Source organism: Schistocerca serialis, chromosome 9, assembly GCF_023864345.2.
Source record: "Schistocerca serialis cubense isolate TAMUIC-IGC-003099 chromosome 9, iqSchSeri2.2, whole genome shotgun sequence".
Classification (NCBI taxonomy): Eukaryota; Metazoa; Arthropoda; class Insecta; order Orthoptera; family Acrididae; genus Schistocerca; species Schistocerca serialis.
In genome coordinates, this window is record NC_064646.1 from 120,558,343 (window position 1) to 120,567,651 (window position 9,309).

The following is a 9,309-nucleotide window of genomic DNA, read 5'->3' on the forward strand; positions in this document are numbered from 1 at the left end:
ATTACATTCTTACGTGTGCAGTAATATTCCTGTGTGCGCAAAGTCCCGACCTGTACCCGAAGGAACACATTTTGATGTTTAAAAACGTCTATGTAGCTCCAGATCATGGCGTCCAATATCAGTACGTTCTGTCGTTTCAGATCTTGAGGATGGACGTGCTGGCATTCATCCACAGACGTCTTGACAGCTCATTATAAGTGTCCTCAGCAGAGCCGAAGTCGTCGTAAAGGCGAAGGGTTAACGCACCCCATATTAATGTCCACTAATAGATGTTCAGATACTTTTGATCAGACTCTGTATTGATGGTGTTAGGACAGCAACCAGCCACAAATTTACTTTCAGTTCCTTTTTCCAAAGGTTACCGTTACCGGTTTCGAATCGTTGTGATTCATCCTCAGACGGTTTACACGCTCTCTTTATGACATGTGGTGTGTGTTTACAGATTAATTGTCCTAAAATATAAATAATACATAATTATAAACACGCCACACACAGATGGTTGCGTTACAGATTTTCGTTGCATGTGACTTACGTGGAACGTCGGTTTCAAGTGTTTGTTTTCAAAACATTCGACCAACAGATACAAATGCATTTCCACTGCATCCTCGTTGTTGCACACGTACATATTTATCACTGAACACTTTTGATTTGTCGCTGAGATCATTTCTACCACGCACCACATGTTTTGATGCATACAAAGAGATTAAAACATGTATCACAGATGCTATGATATATCGTAACATTTGACGATGATGTCCCATGTTTGGAAAGGATCATATATTCATTTACACAACTGTAATACCTTTTACATTAGTACAGAGACATTGAATTTTTGAGTTGATATTGCTAAATTAATTACAAAGTTTTTATATATATTTAGAACCGTATAGGTAATACATTATATTATTTAATTACATTTAGCATCATGAGAATTATAGGAACATATAAATTTGCTATTTGATCTGCAGATAGGTGTACTAATATTATTTGCTTTGGAGGCTGGAAAGTAATTTTTGGAAATTTTTCAGGAAAGGGGTGTTAGCTAACTCTGTTTGTTCGTTAAAGATATAGCCTGTGAGCTGTGTCGCGGCTCTCGGGCGCAAGACGCTATCGACTACTCCTCTGGTTGAGGTTGGCGCTATGTGCGATCGCAAGCGCCCCCTGTCGGAGCGGGTGCTAACGAGGGAGTGAGTGCGAGTACGGGAGTCTAGGGCGGACAGCGAGGGAGAACGGACATTGCGGCTGCACTCTGAAGCGACAAGAGAAGAGTTGTTGTGCACGGCCGAGAAGGGAGCGTTGGGCAAGGCGGCAGTCAGCATCGCTTTCCGAGGGACAGAGAGTTGCGGCAGTACAGCGAGCAGACACCAGCTCCGGGAGCAGTGCTCCGGTTTTTGGACGTGACGTGGGTCGTATTTTGGCGCAGAATATTTTGCTTGGTACGCATCTGCTGCTCCCTTTATGCCCACGTGTGTTGTTCTGTCCGTACGTGCATTGGAAAGGTTACGCACCGGCTGGCACAGTGGCTTGTGCTTTACGTTCATGCACCCTAACTCATTTGTTTTGCTGCAGGCAGCTGTAATTTCACAGGTTTCTTTTTTCGTCGTGATTGCCTTAGCCCGGTGGTGCCTAGTATCCGAGAACAAGAGAGCTAACGTGTGACCTGTTGTTTTGGGTTTTGGAGTCCTGTTTGGGCAACCTAGTTATCACGCCGACAAATGTATTGCTGCCGTGTGGGGTTAGTCCTAATCATGTGGAACTGTGCTTTGTGACTGGCTCGTCTGCAAATTAATTAATTTAACCTTCGTGGTGTGTTGATTTTTGCTTTCAATGGTGAATTTCTTGTCATTCATTTGTGTATGTTTCGCCGTTAATGATAACTGTGGGTTAGATAGCAAGGTCTTGAAGGGCTTGCGTATCGTGACTGTATTTTTGGCTACTGTTTAGATTTCATGTTTATCGGTCTGGTGAAAACTTATGCCAAGTTTACTAATTACTGCCTGTGGTCCGGAAGTTGGTTTAAAGGTAAATCCGTTGGTAAATCTTTACTGGATCTAACTGCTAACTGTTCTTGGGTTGAACTAATGCCATTATTAAATCGTTTCTTGTGTGCTACAAATTGTATTCCCATAGACAAGGAGACAGGGCACATTCTGTGGTCGAGGGGTAGGCACGGTTGCTGCTTTGCGCGTGGCGTCTTGTCGATCGCTATCATTTCCCGCGTTAGTACGGGCGGCGTGAGATTTGTTTGCTCGCGGTTGTATAGCCGCTAGTCAGCCGTGCCTGCTCCCGCTTCAGGGTGTGCCGTGTTTCGTAAGGCGTACGCCGACTATGTCACTGTTACTCCTGTGTTGCTGTCGGTCGCTTACCGAAACGTTAGTCTGTTTCAGCACGGTGGCCACTGGGCCGTGACGATGTCGGTTGATGACCAGCGTTGGGACGGTCGTCCGCTCTGAGTGGCTTCGGTCGCTTGGACTTGGCAGCTACCTTCTGGTTAAACAGATGAAACTTGTTTATTTGCTGTAAATTCCTAAGTAGGTTATGAGAAAAGTTGTAACTCAGCTTTTCATGATTTTACGCAATTAAAGCATTTGGTAAGGCATTTTCCAATCTGTTTTATTTAAATGAGAATTCTTTATTGGGGTTATTCACCTGCTGAAGCTTAACATAAAATTTGTAACTTAGCTTTCATGATTTTACTTAATTTAAGCATTCTTTTAAAGCAGTCCTTTATCTACCTTTTATTGATTGGTAATTCTTTATTAGGGTGATCACTGGTTGAAGGTTAACATATGTTTGTAACCAAGTTTATGTCCTTGATTATTTGAGATTTGTTAAGAGCCTTTATTGCTGGAAGCTTGGGTGTTTGTGATTGTGATTGTGAATACTGTTGTCTAAGTTGTGGGCTACGCTTCCACTTCCACAGCCAAGCTGTCCTATCTGCCAGTACAGTCTGGGGTGCTGTTTGTGTGTGTGTATTTCTAATTCTTCTAATATATTCATAGTGGCTCCTTTTTCTGCTAGATGCAAAATTTATAAGTTGTGCTTAATGTTTCCCACTGAATGGTTTTCTTCAGAAATATGGGCTGCAAATGCTGTTTGTTCAAGTTACCAAGTCTTTAGAGCATCAATATGTTTTTTGTATGTAATTTCAAAACTTCTGCCTGTCTGTCCAATATAGAATTTTGGGCATGTATCACATTTGAGTTTGTATATTCCTGATTTGCGGTAGGGACTCTTGGAGGTATTTACATCATGGATTACTTTTTGTTGTAATTTATTATTTGTGGAAGAGCTGATGGTGATATTTTCTTCTTTTTAAATAAGTTTGCTATTCGGTATGAAAGTGGGCCTATGTATGGGAGAGTAGCACATTTAGGTTTGGCTTCAGTGGCACACTGATTTGGCTTGAAGTGACTGCTGTGAAGTGGATCTGTGGTTTTTGTCTGCATTTTGTTGTGGAGTTTTTCTATTATTGTGGGTTTATATCTCTTATTATGAGCAACTGTTTTAATTATATTGATTTCATTTTGTAGGTCTGTCACTCATTGGTACTTTTTTGATTCGGTGTAGCATCGTTCTGAAATATGCCAATTTTTTGTTGGCGGGGGTGGCAAGATGAGTTGCTAGTACTGACATCTGGTGGTAGGTTTTCTGTGAATACGAAATTGATGTTTATTGTTACTATTGCAAATTTCGTGTTTCTGCGAGTTGCGATGGTAGACCTGAAACAGTTGCATGTGTGTGCAAAATTGTATTCTGAAAATGGGAAAACTGCTGCAGAGACGCATCAAAGCTGGAGCAAGTTTTGGGAGTCAATACTTCAGATTTAACTTAAAGAAATCGGGTATTATTTGTATTGCGCACTAAAGAACTCACGCAGGTAAACAACGGAAACCGAAGAGCACTGAAGGTAAGAGTAGTATTCACCCAAGGCGCCCTTCGGACATATTTTACAGGTTTATTATATTTCAGTTGCTCAGAAGATAGGATGCCCATGATTCATATCCAAAAAATTATGAAGGAGAACATGTAATTGTAGTCACTGCATGTTAGACAAAAATTTCAATTCTAATGATGTCACACAAAATCTCGTCACTGATTTACTGCCCTATTTTTTAGTCACTTTCTCGAATATTCCCCACAAAAATTAGTAAAGCCTATATCCATCATCGTATGGCTCTCAGCACTATGGGACTTAACTTCTAAGGTCATCAGTCCCCTAGAACTACTTAAACCTAACTAACCTAAAGACATCACACATATCCATGCCTGAGGCAGGATTCGAACCTGCGACCGTAGCGGTCACGCGGTTCCAGACTGATGCGCCCAGAACCACTTGGCCACTTCGGCTGGCCATCATCGTATGGTACGATTTTCATTGCTAATCTTCACCACTTGAGCAACCTAAATTCGAATGCAACCTGTTTCGTAACTCGTTTCCTCCGATTTCTCTAATTAATACTCTTCGTTTCGCTGTACTTGTTACCTATTGTAGATGGTAAAACACCAAATCTCCGACATCGCTGCGGCCGGAAAAAGATCCTGCAAGAACGGGAATAGCGATGATTGAAGAGAATCATTCAACGTGACCGAAGAGCAACCCTTTCCAAATTGGTGCAGATTTCAATGACGGAACATCAAGTGTCGGCGTGCGAACCATTCAACGAAACCTCATCGATATGAGCTTTTGGAACCCAAGGCCCACTCATGTACCCTTGACGACTGCACGACACGAAGCTTCCCGCCTCGCCTGCGCCCGCCAACACCGACGTTGGACTGTTGGTGACTGGAAACATGTCTCGTTTCAAATTGTATCGCGCGGATGGACGGCTACGGGTATGGAGACAACCTCATGAATCCATGGACCCTGCATGTCTGCAGGGGACTGTTTAAGCTGGCGGAGGCTCTTTAATGGTGTGGGGCGTGCGTAGTTAGAGTGGTATGGGACGCCCGATACCTCTAGATACGACTGTTACAGGTGACACGTACGTAAACATCCTTTCTGATCGCCTGCATCTGTTCGTGTCCATTGTGCACTCTGGCGGAGTTGGGCAATTTCAGCTGGACAATGCGACACCACGTCCAGACTTGCTACAGAGTAGCTCCAGGAACACTCTTCTGAGTTTAAACACTTCCTCTCGCCACCAGACTCCCCAGACATTTACATTACGGAGCATATCTAGGACGTCTTGCAATGTGCTGTTCAGAAGAGATCTCCACACCCTCGCACTTTTATGGATTTCTGGACAGCCCTGGAGGATTCACGGTGTCAGGTACCTCCAGCACTACTACCGACATTAGGCGAGTCCATGCTCCCTCGTGTTGCGCCACTTCCGCGTGTTCGCAGGGACCGTACACGATATTAGGCAAGTGTAGGAGTTTCTTTGGCTCTTCTGTGTATTAGGTCTACTAAAATTTAGAGTAATGGAGGTTACTGTTTTGTTTCACAATTACTGGCATCAGGTATTGCTGCACCGGATAACAGAATTTAGGAAAAACGCTGAAGTACGACTTAAATGTTAGTTAAATTATGCACTGCGCAGTAACATTATAGAGAGTACTTGTCAAAAACCTGAGTAATCACCATTTTTCGGCACGGACAGCCATTGAGGTTCTGGAATGTACAGAAGAAATGACGACCGCACTTTCATGGCCACCTGCTTTATGTATCTCGGTTAAAAATCCACGGAGTGAACAGCTGATCGAGGTGGTCCCACAGATTCTCGATTGGGTTTAAACCCGAGAAATGTGATGGGTATTGGAGTACGGTAGATTCTTCAAAAATGGTTCAAATGGCTCTGAGCACTATGGGACTCAACTGCTGAGGTCATTAGTCCCCTAGAACTTAGAACTAGTTAAACCTAACTAACCTAAGGACATCACAAACATCCATGCCCGAGGCAGGATTCGAACCTGCGACCGTAGCGGTCTTGCGGTTCCAGACTGCAGCGCCTTTAACCGCACGGCCACTTCGGCCGGCGGTAGATTCTTCCTGGTGACATTCTAACCACGCACACACACTACGAACTGTGTGATACGTTGCACTGTTCTGCTGTGGACATGGTCACCAAAGATGGATCCTACTTCTGATGATCAGTTGTACTTTCCAGACAAGAAAACTCAGGGCATGCCATGAAAACATTTCCCAGACGATAGTGTTCCCTTCCCATCTGATTTAAGACGTTTCACTTTGTACACGCCAATGGCCATCTGTCTGACAGAGCCTAAAAAGTTTTTCACCTGAAAACGCTACCTGTCCCTACTCAGTGGACGTCCAGGTGCGTTATTGGGGCGAAAATTTCGATTTCCAGTTTCTGTTACCCAGTTTTACGTACAAAATAGTCAAATTTGCAAGATTCTGTGTTTTAATTTTATTCGATAAACTGTTACACAAATTGAGTGCATGCAACAGAATACAGAGGATGTCGTACTAGAATATACGAATCAAACGGACAAAAAGGTGCATTTCGCAATAGCATGCAAATCGTATTTAAGATTTGTACATGCAATTATATGTCATTCATGCTTTTCATTGAACTTTGACAGGAGAAACGTACAGCTAAAAGTCTACTATCTAAACTACAACAACAACAAAAGACTTGTGTAGGGGATGCTATGTCGGGACTCAGGGAATTTCTTTGTTACAGTTTCCGATCACCAAGGACGAAAGAATTAATACAATAAAAGAACAACTCAACGATCACGTTCCAGCTTTTTAAAATTTTCCAGAAACTGTGGGATATTTGAAGGCAATAAACGGACAACAGCAGCAGCGCCACATACAACATCGACAAACAAAAGTCCCATGCTATGGCGATACGTAACATTGTTCATTGTGAACCATAAATAGTGCGGGAAGAAACATAGCGTGACACTGAAAAACCATCACTTTCGAATTAGTTCATAATAACAAAACACCTAAGCGGAGGGAAACCTAGCAGGTTATATACCTATAAAAATCTTTAATGACGCTTCAGAGATAAACAGAAATTAAACCGATAGGTTCGTCTTCCACTGCACCAAAAGCCAAGACCGGTAATGGCACATGACAATATGATGTCTCTATTTTATCGAACAGGAAGGTAGGGATGTCAGATACACAAAATATATAAATGGTTAAATACGAAGAGCAGTTGCCATCCCGCCCAGGGAAGGGGAGGGGGGGGGGGGACGTGGGATAGTTGAACGTCTTTATTACGATTTACAGTTATCAGATACAAAACAATTGATGCAATACGGTACAAGTCAACAACCACACGTATGCTCTTACAAATGTAGGACATTTAAAACCAATTAGCAGTCAGCAACAGCAGCGCCAGAAGTTACACGCCATAGCGACACGTAACATCAACCCCTGTGAACCATAAAATAGTATGGAAAGAAACCCAATCAGTATGACACTGAAAATTATTATCATCTTTCTAATTACATTATCCTCGTAAAACACTTTGACATGAACAAACCTAACGGAATGTATAATTACAAAATCTTTTGTAAATTGATACGTAATTGGTATGATCAAAAGTTAGAGCTGGTCTGTGTCTTACAGTGTATGAAATGCTGGGATCCAATAATGGTATGTGATAACATAATGTTATAGTAGCGATGGCAGTTACATAAAATATATAAAAACTTAAAACAACTGGGCAGCAGCCATTCCGAGGAGAGACGAGTATTGGAACCATTCTCAGAGAAAAGGCGGTGGAGAGGGTGGTGGCAAAGTTGTGGAGGCAGAAGGGTACTGAAGGAAATGCGGCAAAGGAAGGAACCATAAGAGGGCATGTAGCAACGTCCTCAAATCATGGACAAAAATGCAAAAACCGCACCTGTTAGGTCACTCTTACGAACTGAACAAAGTTTTAGGTAATACGATGCACTAGACTGAATCTTGTTAATAGTTGGAGGGAAATGCAACATTGTGCAGTGCGTTGTTTATCAATACAGCAAGAGCAGAACTACGAATATACTGAGGCATACAATGGACGAATCATGTACATAGGTTACTCCTAAAATTCTTACGTAGACGTGTGTAGTCAAAAAAGACCAAAACTATTTTGCACTAAAACAAAGTAAAATATTGTGATACCGAAATAAAGCTATATGTTGATGAATTCTTCTCGGGTGATGAGCCGAGTGGAGGCGTCGTCTTGTCGCATCGTTTCGATGAGTTTTGTACACGTCATCTTCTGGCGAACTGATGATGGGTAAGAAACTCATCGAAACGTTGCGACAAGACGACGCCACCACCCGAGAAAAATTCATCATTCGAATACGCCGAGAAAGACTGAAATCGCATAAAGCTATATGGTTCCAGAGACTATTACAAAAAAATTGCTTCTGAGCACTATGGGACTCAACATCTGGGGTCATCAGTCCCCTAGAGCTTAGAACTACTTAAACCTAACTAACCTAAGGACACCACACATATCCATGCCCGAGGCAGGATTCGAACCTGCGACCGTAGCGGTCTCGCGGTTCCAGACTGAAGCGCCTAAAACCGCACGGCCACACCGGCCGGCGCTTTTACATGTATCAGATGTCTATGCTGTATGTATGCTGACTGAAGCTAACAATGACTTGAGGACAGAGGCACGTTACGGTAGTCCGTGCAGTTGTGCGGAGCCCCTGCGACAGGGTGGTCTAGTGTTTAGAGCATGTGTCTAGTAAGCATGAGACACAAGTTCGAATCCCGGCTTCGACGCGTCAGTCCGCATACATACTTCATCATAATGTCCGAAGAGCAGCAACTGGTATAGGAGACCACGTTAATTACTCAAAGCGACCGTCATGAAGTATCATCAGGTAGGAAAGCACATGATCAATCAAGGGAGATTATAAGGAACGGATTACAGAATGCAAGGTATGTTCAGTTTAACGCTGGCGGTGGAAGCAGGTGAGGAGAGGGAGATGCAAGAGGAGCAGGGGTTGGAGACAATTGAAAAGGAATTTTCCTTACACGAAGATATTCTTCCAATGGGATCCCCAGTAACAGGAACATTGTTAAAAATATTCATCAACCACATATAAAAACGTAATTTTTAATAGTAATCACAAAGAAAGGATACAAAATTGTTTACTGGTAGAGTTATGTGGATGACCTAATCTCTATGATAGATGAACAACCAGAGAAAATTGTTTAACTTCATACAGACATAAAAAACACTCAAAAAAATACTCAGATCATCATGGAAATAGAAACACGAAGCCCTATGACATATGTTAAACAGGCTAAATAAAAATCCACTCATCAAAGACGTGGTGTCACCGCCAGACACCACACTTGCTAGGTGGTAGCTTAAACCGGCCGCG